The sequence below is a fragment of the Arachis ipaensis genome, chromosome B05 (genome assembly GCF_000816755.2).
Source record: "Arachis ipaensis cultivar K30076 chromosome B05, Araip1.1, whole genome shotgun sequence".
Taxonomy (NCBI): Eukaryota; Viridiplantae; Streptophyta; class Magnoliopsida; order Fabales; family Fabaceae; genus Arachis; species Arachis ipaensis.
Window position 1 is genome coordinate 109772246 of NC_029789.2, and position 12257 is coordinate 109784502.

General features: G+C 33.1%; 2 non-coding genes across 2 annotated transcripts; both read right to left on the reverse strand.

Moving 5' to 3' along the window:
• On the reverse strand, positions 2720-2793 carry TRNAI-AAU. Its single transcript has one exon. It is a non-coding gene; the product is annotated as a tRNA-Ile (tRNA).
• Positions 4616-4689, reverse strand: TRNAI-AAU. The gene has a single exon. It is a non-coding gene; the product is annotated as a tRNA-Ile (tRNA).

The following is a 12257-nucleotide window of genomic DNA, read 5'->3' on the forward strand; positions in this document are numbered from 1 at the left end:
AGGCGTTCATCTTGAAATAAGCTTTCTAACAAACCAAAGATCATAATTTTCTGATTTCTCTAGCCTCAAGAATAAAAGAAAAATCGTGACTGCTCTGCAGTGCATAAAACCAAAAAAATAGCAGCAGCATGTGATATTCAAAATTCAATATAAAATCCAAGTTAATTCCAATGACTTTAAAAATTAATTTAGTTAAACTTTACTCATCCAGGTTTCTTTCTCAATTGGTTCTGAGTTAATACCATTTTTAATGAAGAAGTTACATTACCTGGAGTTTTAGTGAAAATGAGTCAAAATCTGTTTTAGAAACCAACAAGCTTAGTACCTTTCAATTTGAATAACTTTTATTACAAAACTCCAATTAAGCTAAATTTTGGTTTGGGAACTCCTACCTCATCCAGAAACAAGTGTGTCTTGATTTCAACCCAATTGCTATTCAATTCTAAGAGTTACAAGCATTGGAAGTTGGTGCATAGCATGCTGAAATCTGTTTCTTTTCAGCTTTGACCATCAATATTCAAAAATTCACAACTCCCAATCCTCAACTCTTAAAATTCTGAAGTTTTAGAGAAATAAATAAAGTTAATAAATTTTATAACAAAATTAGTTTCACTCCAAAACTCAGCTAGTAGAAGTCGCAGCAAGACAAACAAGTTGCTGCCCTGTTTGACCTTTACTGCTGCAGGACAGATTTAACAACCTAACATTAAAAATTTGCCATAACTTGTATATTTAACAAAAAGATCCTAAATTTTCCAGTTTAATTCCTTATATTCCCAAGTTTAGCCCAAAATTGGTCTCATGCAATTCCAATCATTACATAATTAGTTGCAGCATATGTAATACCACCACAACACAACTCTACATCCTCATTAACAAACACCAATCCTAATCCATCATAAATAAATATAAGGACACACCATTAATAACTTCCACACCTCATAATTCCAATATATATCCACCAAAAAATCTATTCCAACAACATTACAAGGCTAATCATTAAATACAACAAACAATTCAACTTATCCTATGGTTCCTCTAACCTAAGTTTTCACAACACCGTAAATATTAATCATGCGAAACTTAAACCATACATTGGCCAATCACTTAATTCACCTAAGGCAGCCTCTTAACACAAAATTACAGCCCCTCCAAGCTCAAGTAAAACAGCCACAAACTAAGCTTTGATCACCAACAAACCTCCAAATATTCTCAATTAAATTCCAATGCACATATACCCACTTAATCTATACCTAATACATATACATATTCCAATTTTAGTTTTTTCATAATAAATACAAGATTAAACTAGGGTTAGGGTATCCTTACCATACCCATATGCTCAATAGCTTGAATCCATAAATCCCAGAAGCTAACTTGAACCTAGAACACAAGAATTGAACAATTTTTAACTTAATCATTCATGAATTTCCGAAATTAGGGGAAGCTGGCTGAGAAAGAAATAATGAGTTACCTATCAAATTGTTCCACGGGTTTCGTAGAGCTCGTCGCGGTGGACGTGTAGTCGCAAATGGTTCGTCAATCGGAGCTCCGGATCAAAAGTTATTGAGAGTTAAAGTTTGAGTGAGGGTTAGAGCGCTCTCTTCCTCCCCCAACCTGTTTGGTGTGTTGGATCCAGAATGGGGAAGAAGTGCTTATGTCCCCTTTTTAAGTATGGGTCCAGTTGGACCCACGGGTCCGATTTGGGCCCCGGTTCAACCGGTTCAGTCTTTCCGGTCCAATTTTGGGCCAGATTTTCAAAATTAGTATCAAAATTCTCGTTTCGACGAGCTCTATCCTATTTTGATATTAGTTTTGTATTTTTAACTTTCTTAATTAAAATTTGAATTATTGACTAATTATTTACTGATTTTAGCGGGGTTGACTGAAGTCATCTTTTTATTGTCTTTCTTAGCGTTGTTGGTTGATGCATTAAAGCATGTTATGTTTATAAACGATTAACAGAGAGTAACATTATGTTTTCTTTTTCTGTTTGTCCTTATTTAATATTTATCTCTCTTAACATGTAAGAAAACAATTTTTTGAGTGATATATTTAACTAATAAAACTGGAATAATCTAAAAATCTTACTTCATTTGATGACATAGTAAAATCCAAACTCCTCCATATCATTCCACATGAAATCTACTTATGAAAGAGATTAAGATTAGAAAGTTTTATAATCTATCCTTCACTATGAATGCATCGAGATATTTAAAAAAAATTTGCAAGAGCTTAACTTTCATTTGGATTTTGATTTATGGCCCTCTTAGCAATAAAGGAAGAATGGGATGTGATTGTTACGTTGGAAACATAAAGAATATAAATTTTAAAACACTAATCTAAGTAAATTTTGCAAGAAGTTTTGCTCCTTTTACTAAGGTAAAGAACTTGTTAAATACATGTACTTTCGGGTATTAGGGATATAGCTTCCATCAATTTCCCTTACATGTTCCGGCAAACTTTTTTGATAGGAAGACAATTATGTAGTACCATAACAAGTGCTATAATTTTCTCCATATACATATTGTTTGGTAGAAATTTGTTTCAAAAACTTCTATCGTATCGTTGTTAAGGTTTTATACGCAATTCAATTTCTTTCTTGGAACAAAAACTTATAAAAGATAAAAAGGAACATATCAACACTAATCAACATGGATAGGCCATTATTTTTTATACTCTGAAAATTCATGGCTTAAAAAAAACATATTTACTCTAATGGCCCATGCAGGTCTCGAACTTGCAACCTTCGCGTTATTAGCACGATGCTCTAACCAACTGAGCTAATAGGCCTACATATTTCTTTGCTTAGTTTATCGACATGTATAAAAGTTTTAATTTTCCTGTTAATCCGTGTTAATAAAAGTTTTCATATTCTATTTCTATAAATCATCAGGGTGTATCACAGCACATTAGTGATATCATTATATATCTGTTGGTGGTATTCCAGTATTAGGTGTTTTTTGCCCTACTTGATTCGCAAGAAATAGCTAGAATCAATATATAAGTAATTAACAAATCAATTTAAAATAGAGCGATATATTCAATGTCTTTGCTTGTGAGAAAATAAAAGTACGCGAATTAGGAAAATTAGAAAAAAAAATTCTTTGAACATATAAGGAATTTCGTTTAGTTGGTGTGCACTAAAGAATATGATAAAAATTTCACACCTCGTATTATATTTGAGAGCTTTGCATATTATGTTCAAAAGTGATAGCATATCCAGCTCATTTGCCAAGGTTTAAATGTAAAAGGAGAACGTTATGGTGAACAACGCTTAAGATACCATAGAACTTCCCATTTGCTTTTGCCGAGTTGACCCTTGGAATATCAAGTTACAATGTATAGAAAAAAATGTTTCATATTGTTCGAACTTTATACCCATGGTTTTGATGCCTAATGTGCTATCAAAACTACAAATATAGCATACTTATGGTTCACAAATATGAAGTTGTTAAGAAGAAATTGAAATTCGACAAGAATTTTGTTATTACGGTTAAAAAAGATTGTGGCAACTAACTTAACTATAATGATAGCTTTTTGATACGAAGATATCTAAAATTTGAAGTTGTAAGGGTAATGTGTGCTAAATCTTGTACTAAAAAGAATACCAATATCACCCCTTGGATTGGATAATTAGCTTTTGTTTTCTCTATGAGATTAGAGCAGAGACCAAATTTTGATTAGAAAGAATGGCACAAAAGCTTTGCATGGTCAAAAAATAGTTGTTTAAGTGGAGTTCTAAGGTCAACGAATGATCAGAACTAAAACTTGTGGTTGAATTCAACCACAATTGAAGTCATCTTTTTATTGTCTTTCTTAGCGTTGTTGGTTGATGCATTAAAGCATTCTATGTTTATAAACGATTAACAGAGATTAACATTATGTTTTCTTTTTCTGTTTGTCTTTATTTAATATTTATCTCTCTCAACAGGTAAGAAAACAATTTTTTGAGTGATATATTTAACTAATAAAACTGGAATAATCTAAAAATCTTACTTGACTTGATGACATAGTAAAATTCAAGCTCCTATATATCATTTCACATGAAATCTACTTATGAAAGAGATTAAGATTAGAAAGTTTTATAATCTATCCTTCACTATGAATGCATCGAGATATTTAAAAAAAATTGGCAAGAGCTTAACTTTCATTTGAATTTTGATTTATGGCCCTCTTAGCAATAAAGGAAGAATGGGATGCGATTGTTACCTTGGTAACATAAAGAGTATAAATTTCAAAACACTAATCTAAGTAAATTTTGCAAGAAGTTTTGCACTTTTAAGAACTTGTCAAATACATGTACTTTCGGGTATTAGGGATATAGCTTCCATCAATTTCCTTTACATGTTCCGGCAAACTTTTTTGATAGGAAGACAATTATGTAGTACGATAACAAGTGGTATAATTTGCTCCATATACATATTGTTTGGTAGAAATATGTTTCAAAAACTTCCATCCTATCGTTGTTAAGGTTTTATACGCAATTCAATTTCTTTCTTGGAACAAAAACTTATAAAAGATAAAAAGGAACATATCAACACCTGTCAACATGGATAGGCCATTGTTTTTATACTCTGAAAATTCATGGCTTTAAAAAAGATATTTACTCTAATGGCCCATGCAGGTCTCGAACCTGCGACCTTCGCGTTATTAGCACAACGCTCTAACCAACTGAGCTAATAGGCCTACATATTTCTTTGCTTAATTTATCGACATGTATAAAACTTTTAATTTCCCTGTTAATCCATGTTAATAAAAGTTTTCATATTCTATTTCTATAAATCATCAGGATGTATCACAGCACATTAGTGATATCATTATATATCTGTTGGTGGTATTCCAGTATTAGGTGTATTTTGCCCTACTTGATTTGCAAGAAATAGCTAGAATCAATATATAAATAATTAGCAAATCAATTTAAAATAGAGCGATATATTCAACGTCTTTGCTTGTGAGAAAATAAAAGTACGCGAATTAGGAAAATTAGAAAAAAAATTCTTTGAACATATAAGGAATTTTGTTTAGTTGGTGTTCACTAAAGAATATGATATAAATTTTGCACCTCGTATTATATTTGAGAGCTTTGCATATTATGTTCAAAGGTGATAGCATATCCAGCTCGTTTGCCAAGGTTAAAATGTAAAAGGAGAACGTTATGGTGAACAACGCTTAAGATACCATAGAACTTCCCATTTGCTTTTGCCGACTTGACCCATGTAATATCAAGTTCAATGCATAGAAGAAAACGTTTCATATTGTTCGAAATTTATACCCATGGTTTTGATGTGTAATGTGCTAGCAAAACAACAAATATAGCATAGTTATGGTTCATGTAATGACCGAGTCCCAGTAAGTCATGATCATACTAGAAATCAGGTGTCACCAACTTGTTCCACTGAAACTTTTACTATTTATTATTAAGCCTGTAATCGGGTTAGCATGCTATTGAGTTTTGAAAAGACTTTTATTTTATAAAAAGATTCGCGAGGACAGCTAATTAAACATACACAAGTCATAATAGGAAATTAAACAAATCATACAAAAGCCAGCATTATATATACCCACAACACATAGCATAGACCATACATACGCATACAGGTACTATCGTATATATATATATATATCATGATTTAGCATACCACCCTTTAGAAATATTACTATGTACAAATCAACACTCCGGGCCCTGGTTCATATAGAAAACCCCTAAGCTGGCGCCCGAACTAGCCTAGTCAACTATGTACACCCTACTCTCTCGGTGAGTCTAACCAAAAGTGAGAGACTAACACAAAAGCTAGGCTATCGCAAAAAACTATTAAAAGGCACAACTGCAGCTCCCAGACCTCAGCTATCATCGTCAGAGGAGATCACAACCACATCAGAACACTCCTCAGGATCCCCGTCCTCGTCGTTGGAAATCTCTATAACCTCAGGAGTGGCACTGGCACTCGTGCTACTGGTCTGACCAGCACTCGCCGGTCCATTAATAGAGGCGGTGAGCGGCTCCTCAGAAGATGGCTCGGATGAAGATACTGAGATCTGCTCCACTGGGATATCCTTCTCTGGTATAGGCTCTGGAAAATGCTCCTCCATGGGCTCAGGCTCAGGGTCCGCCTGATCCGCAGGCTGATCAGGATGCTGGTGAGGCACTGGCCCATCATGAAACGGGTGAAATGGAGCATCCGGGTGAAGCCACTGCAGCGGGAACTCATAGGGCATGTCGGGGTTAAACTCTGGAGTGTCACTCGGGTGGCTAAAAGGATGATCACGCAGAATGTACATACAAGTCCTAATCTCCGCAGCTACTACATAAAACCTATGCTGTACTATATCCTCGTATATATAGGGAGGGTCCATCTCATAAAATATAACTCCGGTCTCTATCTGAAGGGGAGGAAGAAAAGGGGTAAGAACTGGGGGGTTCTTATTAGGGTCGAAGGTAGTTAGTTTAATCAGGGTTACCACAATTCAAGTAATTCTCAACAAAATATACAAGATTCACAGAGAAGTATCTAATTACCACAATTAAGAGTAACAGTAAGGAATGCATAAATACAGGAAGATAATCACAAATAATTTCACCATATCAAGCAAAATGCAAATCCACAATAAGGATGATGCATGTCTAGTCCTATCGCAGGTAATGAGCTCATTTGTCGGTTTCGTCCCGCACCCGACGCAATCCAACTCGCAAGTCAGATAAGGCATTCCAGCGGCATAACCTCTGCAAGGTCTCAACCTCTTGCAGGCGCTGATTCTCCAGCTGAAGTATGCCGAACATGACCTCTGCAAGTACTTGCAGGCGCTGATTCTCCAGCTGAAGCATGTGCCACTTTCTCCTGGAAGCCATTCCATATACACGGGCATTCCCGTATAATTACTCATACATAAAGCCCGCGGCTTAACATGTTCACATCAACACTATAATTATTTACTTTCCATCACCCTCTTGTGACCTTTTAATTATTTCATAATCACACGTGCCGGTTTGTCTTCTCTTTTCCTTTTAAAACCAAAACTAATCCCCCTTTTATTTTTAACGCAAATTCTTTAACATTTTCCAAGATGTCGTCAAACAGAATCATTCAATAAAAACTCAATTACTTTTTGGAGTTTCCTAAAACTACTCCAAATAAAATCCTTGAGTCAAATTTAGAACATCAGCCCCTTTTCATTTTCAAATCAAACTCAAACATAGTACTTTTCTTAAATAATTTAAATTTGAAATATAATTATTTTCTGAATAAATAGAAAATTAAATAATACAATTTCTCAAATCCAATCTTTTTCTTCTAAACAAAATTTTAAATAAATTCTTAAGGTTTATAACATAATTTTGGCAGCACCTCCCTTAAAATCCGGACTCTGCCACCCTTCTCGGGTTCCATCCAAATCATTTTCCACACTCTTTTAAAATCATTTCCAATAAATCAAACCAGCAACTTTTTAAAATTTTCAAATTATCCTACCATAATTCAGAAATCACAATCATCAGAATAACTCGGTTTCTGGCTGCACCTAAATCCTCCAAACCTCAAACTTATCACAATTATCAATATAAATTCAATCGACAAGTAATCACGACATCAATTCACTTATCAAATACCAATTTAACCGGTGAAAATTTACCAAAACCCTACCTTCGTACGAAATCAAAATATGCGAAGCTCCGGAGGAACCTTCTGACCGAGCTGCTGAAGGAAAAAATGTCCGGAATCCTCCGTGCCCCCTAAAACTCCAGTTGGCCAAACTCAAGGGGTAGGGGAGCTACGTCACCGTCGACTTCCACCGGACAAAAGTAACACCAACACGTAGAGGAGGAGGATACGAACACTTTTACCGAATTAGATTTTTTATTAGAGTTACAAATTAGGAGAAATCGGGAAGGGAGAATGGTTGAGGGTTACGGTTCTTCGATGGGGGATTTTGGTCTCTCTCTTTTCTTTCTTACATGCAATTCGGTTATGAGTTAAAGAAAGGAGATTAGAGGGTGTTAGCAATATTGAACAAGGATATGTGTCAAGGAGAGGGTTATGTGTCATGTTTTCTTTCTTTCTTAATACATTCGGTCATAATAAAAGGGCATTGGATGATAACTCATCATTAAGTTCCTTTGGTCAATAAAAGAAGGAGACGTGTTATGTTTTATATATGTATACATATGTATATAAGCCATGCTAATAAAATCCTAGGTGGATGAATCATGAATTAAAGTACATGGATCCTGTTTATATTTTTTTTTTCTTTCTTCTATTCTCCTAATGGCTCGGCCAAGAGAAAAATAAAATGAACATTGTTAGGTCATGATGCTAATTAAAGACATATGATGAATTAAATAAATAATATATAAGGTTGAATAATATACCATAATAATAATAATATTATACAAGGTCAAATATATGAGTTACTAACATAAATGACATTAGTAACTTTGAAATTGAAAGATATTTGATGAAGCATTAGTAATTCTAAACTCATCAAGAAATACCAATAATTAGTTTTATCGGTAAAACTCGGACTTGATAATAATAATATTAATATTATTATCTAGGCTTCATTATAATTAGAACAAGTAAAATAAATAAATAACATAATAATAAAATTATATTACCATTTATTTTACTTCGGGGTTCGAAGTCGACTCGTCAAGATAAAACCAATCGCTTTAAAATATTATTTTAAGAAAAACTCGCATTAGTACAAAAGTTAGAGTTGTTACAGTTCACAAATATGAAGTTGTTAAGAAGAAAATTAAATTCGACAAGAATTTTGTTATTACAGTTGAAAAAGATTGTGGCAACTAACTTAACTATAATGATAGATTTTTGGTACGAAGATATCTAAAATTTGAAGTTGTAAAGGTAATGTGTTCTAAATCTTGTACTAAAAAGAATACCAATATCACCCCTTGGATTGGATAATTAGCTTTTGTTTTCTCTATGAGATTAGAGCAAAGACCAAATTTTGATTAGAAAGAATGGCGCAAAACCTTTGCATGGTCAAAAACTGGTTGTTTAAGTGGAGTTCTAAGGTCAACGAATGATCGGAACTAAAACCTGGGGTTGAATTCAACCACAATTGGAATCATCTTTTTATTGTCTTTCTTAGCGTTGTTGGTTGATGCATTAAAGGATGCTATGTTTATAAACGATTAACAGAGAGTAACATTATGTTTTCTTTTTCTATTTGTCTTTATTTAATATTTATCTCTCTCAACAGGTAAGAAAACAATTTTTTGTGTGATATATTTAACAAATAAAACTGGAATAATCTAAAAATCATACTTGATTTGATGAGATAGTAAAATCCAAACTCCTCCATATCATTCCACATGAAATCTACTTATGAAAGAGATTAAGATTGGAAAGTTTTATAATCTATCCTTCACTATGAATGCATCGAGATATTTAAAAAAAATTGGCAAGAGCTTAACTTTCATTTGGATTTTGATTATGGCCCTCTCAGCAATAAAGGAAGAATGGGATGTGATTGTTACATTGGTAACATAAAGAGTATAAATTTCAAAACACTAATCTAAGTAAATTTTGCAAGAAGTTTTGATCTTTTTACTAAGGTAAAAAACTTGTCAAATACATGTACTTTCGGGAATTTGGGATATAGCTTCCATCAATATCCCTTACATGTTTCGGCAAACTTTTTTGATAGGAAGACAATTATGTAGTATCTTTTTCGTAGGAAGACAATTATGTAGTAACATAACAAGTGCTATAATTTGCTCCATATACATATTGTTTGGTAGAAATATGTTTCAAAAACTTCCATCGTATCATTGTTAAGGTTTTAAACGCAATTCAATTTGTTTCTTGGAAGAAAAACTTATAAAAGATAAAAAGAAACATATCAACACTCGTCAACATGGATAGCCCATTATTTTTATACTCTGAAAATTCATGGCTTTAAAAAGCATATTTCTTCTTATGGCACATGCAGGTCTCGAACCTGCGTCCTTCGCGTTATTAGCACGATGCTCAAACCAACTAAGGAAATAGGCCTACATATTTTCTTTGCTTAGTTTATCGATATGTATAAAACTTTTAATTTCCCTGTTAATTTGTGTTAATAAAAATTTTCATATTCTATTTCTATAATTTATCAGGGTGTATCACAGCACATTAGTGATATCATTATATATTTGTTATTGGTATTCTAGTATTAGGTGTATTTTGCCCTACTTGATTTGCAAGAAATAGCTAGAATCAATACATAAATAATTAACCAATCAATTTAAAATAGAGCGATATATTCAATGTCTTTGCTTGTGAGTAAATAAAAGTACACGAAATAGGAAAATTAGAAAAAAAATTTCTTTGATCATATAAGGAATTTTTTTAGTTGGTGTGCACTAAAGAATATGATATAAATTTCGCACCTCGTATTATATTTGAGAGCTTTGCATATTATGTTCAAAAGTGATAGCATATCCAACTCATTTTTCGAGGTTAAAATGTAAAAGGAGAATGTTATGATGAACAATGTTTAAGATTCCATAGAACTTCCCATTTGCTTTTGCCGACTTGACCCATGGAATATGAAGTTACAATGCATAGAAGTAAACGTTTCATATTGTTCAAACTTTATACCCATGGTTTTGATGCCTAATGTGCTAGCAAAACAACAAATATAGCATAGTTATGGTTCACAAATATGAAGTTGTTAAGAAAAAAATGAAATTCGACAAGAATTTTGTTATTACAGTTGAAAAAGATTGTGGCAACTAACTTAACTATAATGATAATTTTTTGTGACGAAGATATTAAAATTTGAAGTTGTAAGGGTAATGTGTGCTAAATCTTGTACTAAAAATAATATTAATACCACCTCTTGGATTGGATAATTAGATTTTGTTTTCTCTATGACATTAGAACAGAGACAAAATTTTGATTAGAAAGAAAGGCGTAAAACCTTTGCATTTTCAAAAAATGGTTGTTTAAGTGGAATTCTAAGGGCAACGATTGATCGGAACTAAAACTTGAGATTGAATTCAATAATAACGGAAGTCATCCTTTTATTGCCTTTCTTAGTGTTGTTGGTTGATGTATTAAAGCATGCTATGTTCATAAACAATTAATAGAGAGTAACATTATGTTTTCTTTTTCTGTTTGTCTTTATTTAATATTTATCTCTCTCAATAGGTAAGAAAACAATTTTTTGAGTGATATATTTAACTAATAAAACTGGAATAATCTGAAAATCTTACTTGATTTGATAACATAGTAAAATCCAAGCAGCTCCATATCATTCCACATGAAATTTTCTTATAAAAGAGATTAATATTAGAAAGTTTTATAATCTATCCTTCACTATGAATGCATCGAGATATTTAAAAAATTTTGCAAGAACTTAACTTTCATTTGGATTTTGATTTATGGCTCTTTTAGCAATAAAGGAAGTAAGGAATGTAATTGTTATGTTGGTAACATAAAGGGGTCTGTCTAAAATCAGCCCAACTCTTTTGAGCTTATCTGATGCACCATTCAATTTGAAGCGTTAGATTAGATTGACAAACGATCTAATGGTTTATATTTAAATTATTATTAATTTATTAAAAATTACACTTAAAGATAATAACTCTTTTGATATTTTACAATTGCCCACTATAAAATGTGAGAATCAAACCCTGCTTGCTGCAGCGTTGAGCCCCCGCCTCTTCCTCCGCCCACTTCCTCTGTCTTCTTCGTCAAATGATGAACCTCCATTTTTTCTTCTACCCAATTTCTGTCTGCCTTCTTCCTCTTCACGATGTCCCTCCGCTTCTTCCTCCACCCACTATCCTCTGCCTTCTTCCACATCACGATGAACCTCCTTTTCATCACATACCCCCTTTTTGTCTGCCTTCTTCCTCTTCACGATGTCACTATACTTCTTCCTCTACCCACTGTCCTCTGCCTTCTTCTACAACGACTCCATGACCTACCTATTTAAGTGATGGCTCAAACTCTATTGCTCATGTGTTGTTTTTATTCTCAAATTTCCAAACCTTTTTAGGGTTTTGGTCAAAAGAGGTTGACCTTTAACAAAGCCTCTAGTTGGGAACAAGTTCCGTATCGGTCGGAAAATCTACGGTGGACCCTTTGCAAAGATCTATCTCAGTGAGCTCTCTCTTTTTAGGGTTTTTCAAATTAATTTATTTTAATAATTTTTGCGTGGGTACCAATATTCAGACAAATGAAAAGGTTGCGATTAAGCTTGTGAGTACTTTGATCTACCTATGTTAATTTTGAAAAAGAAATAGAAAT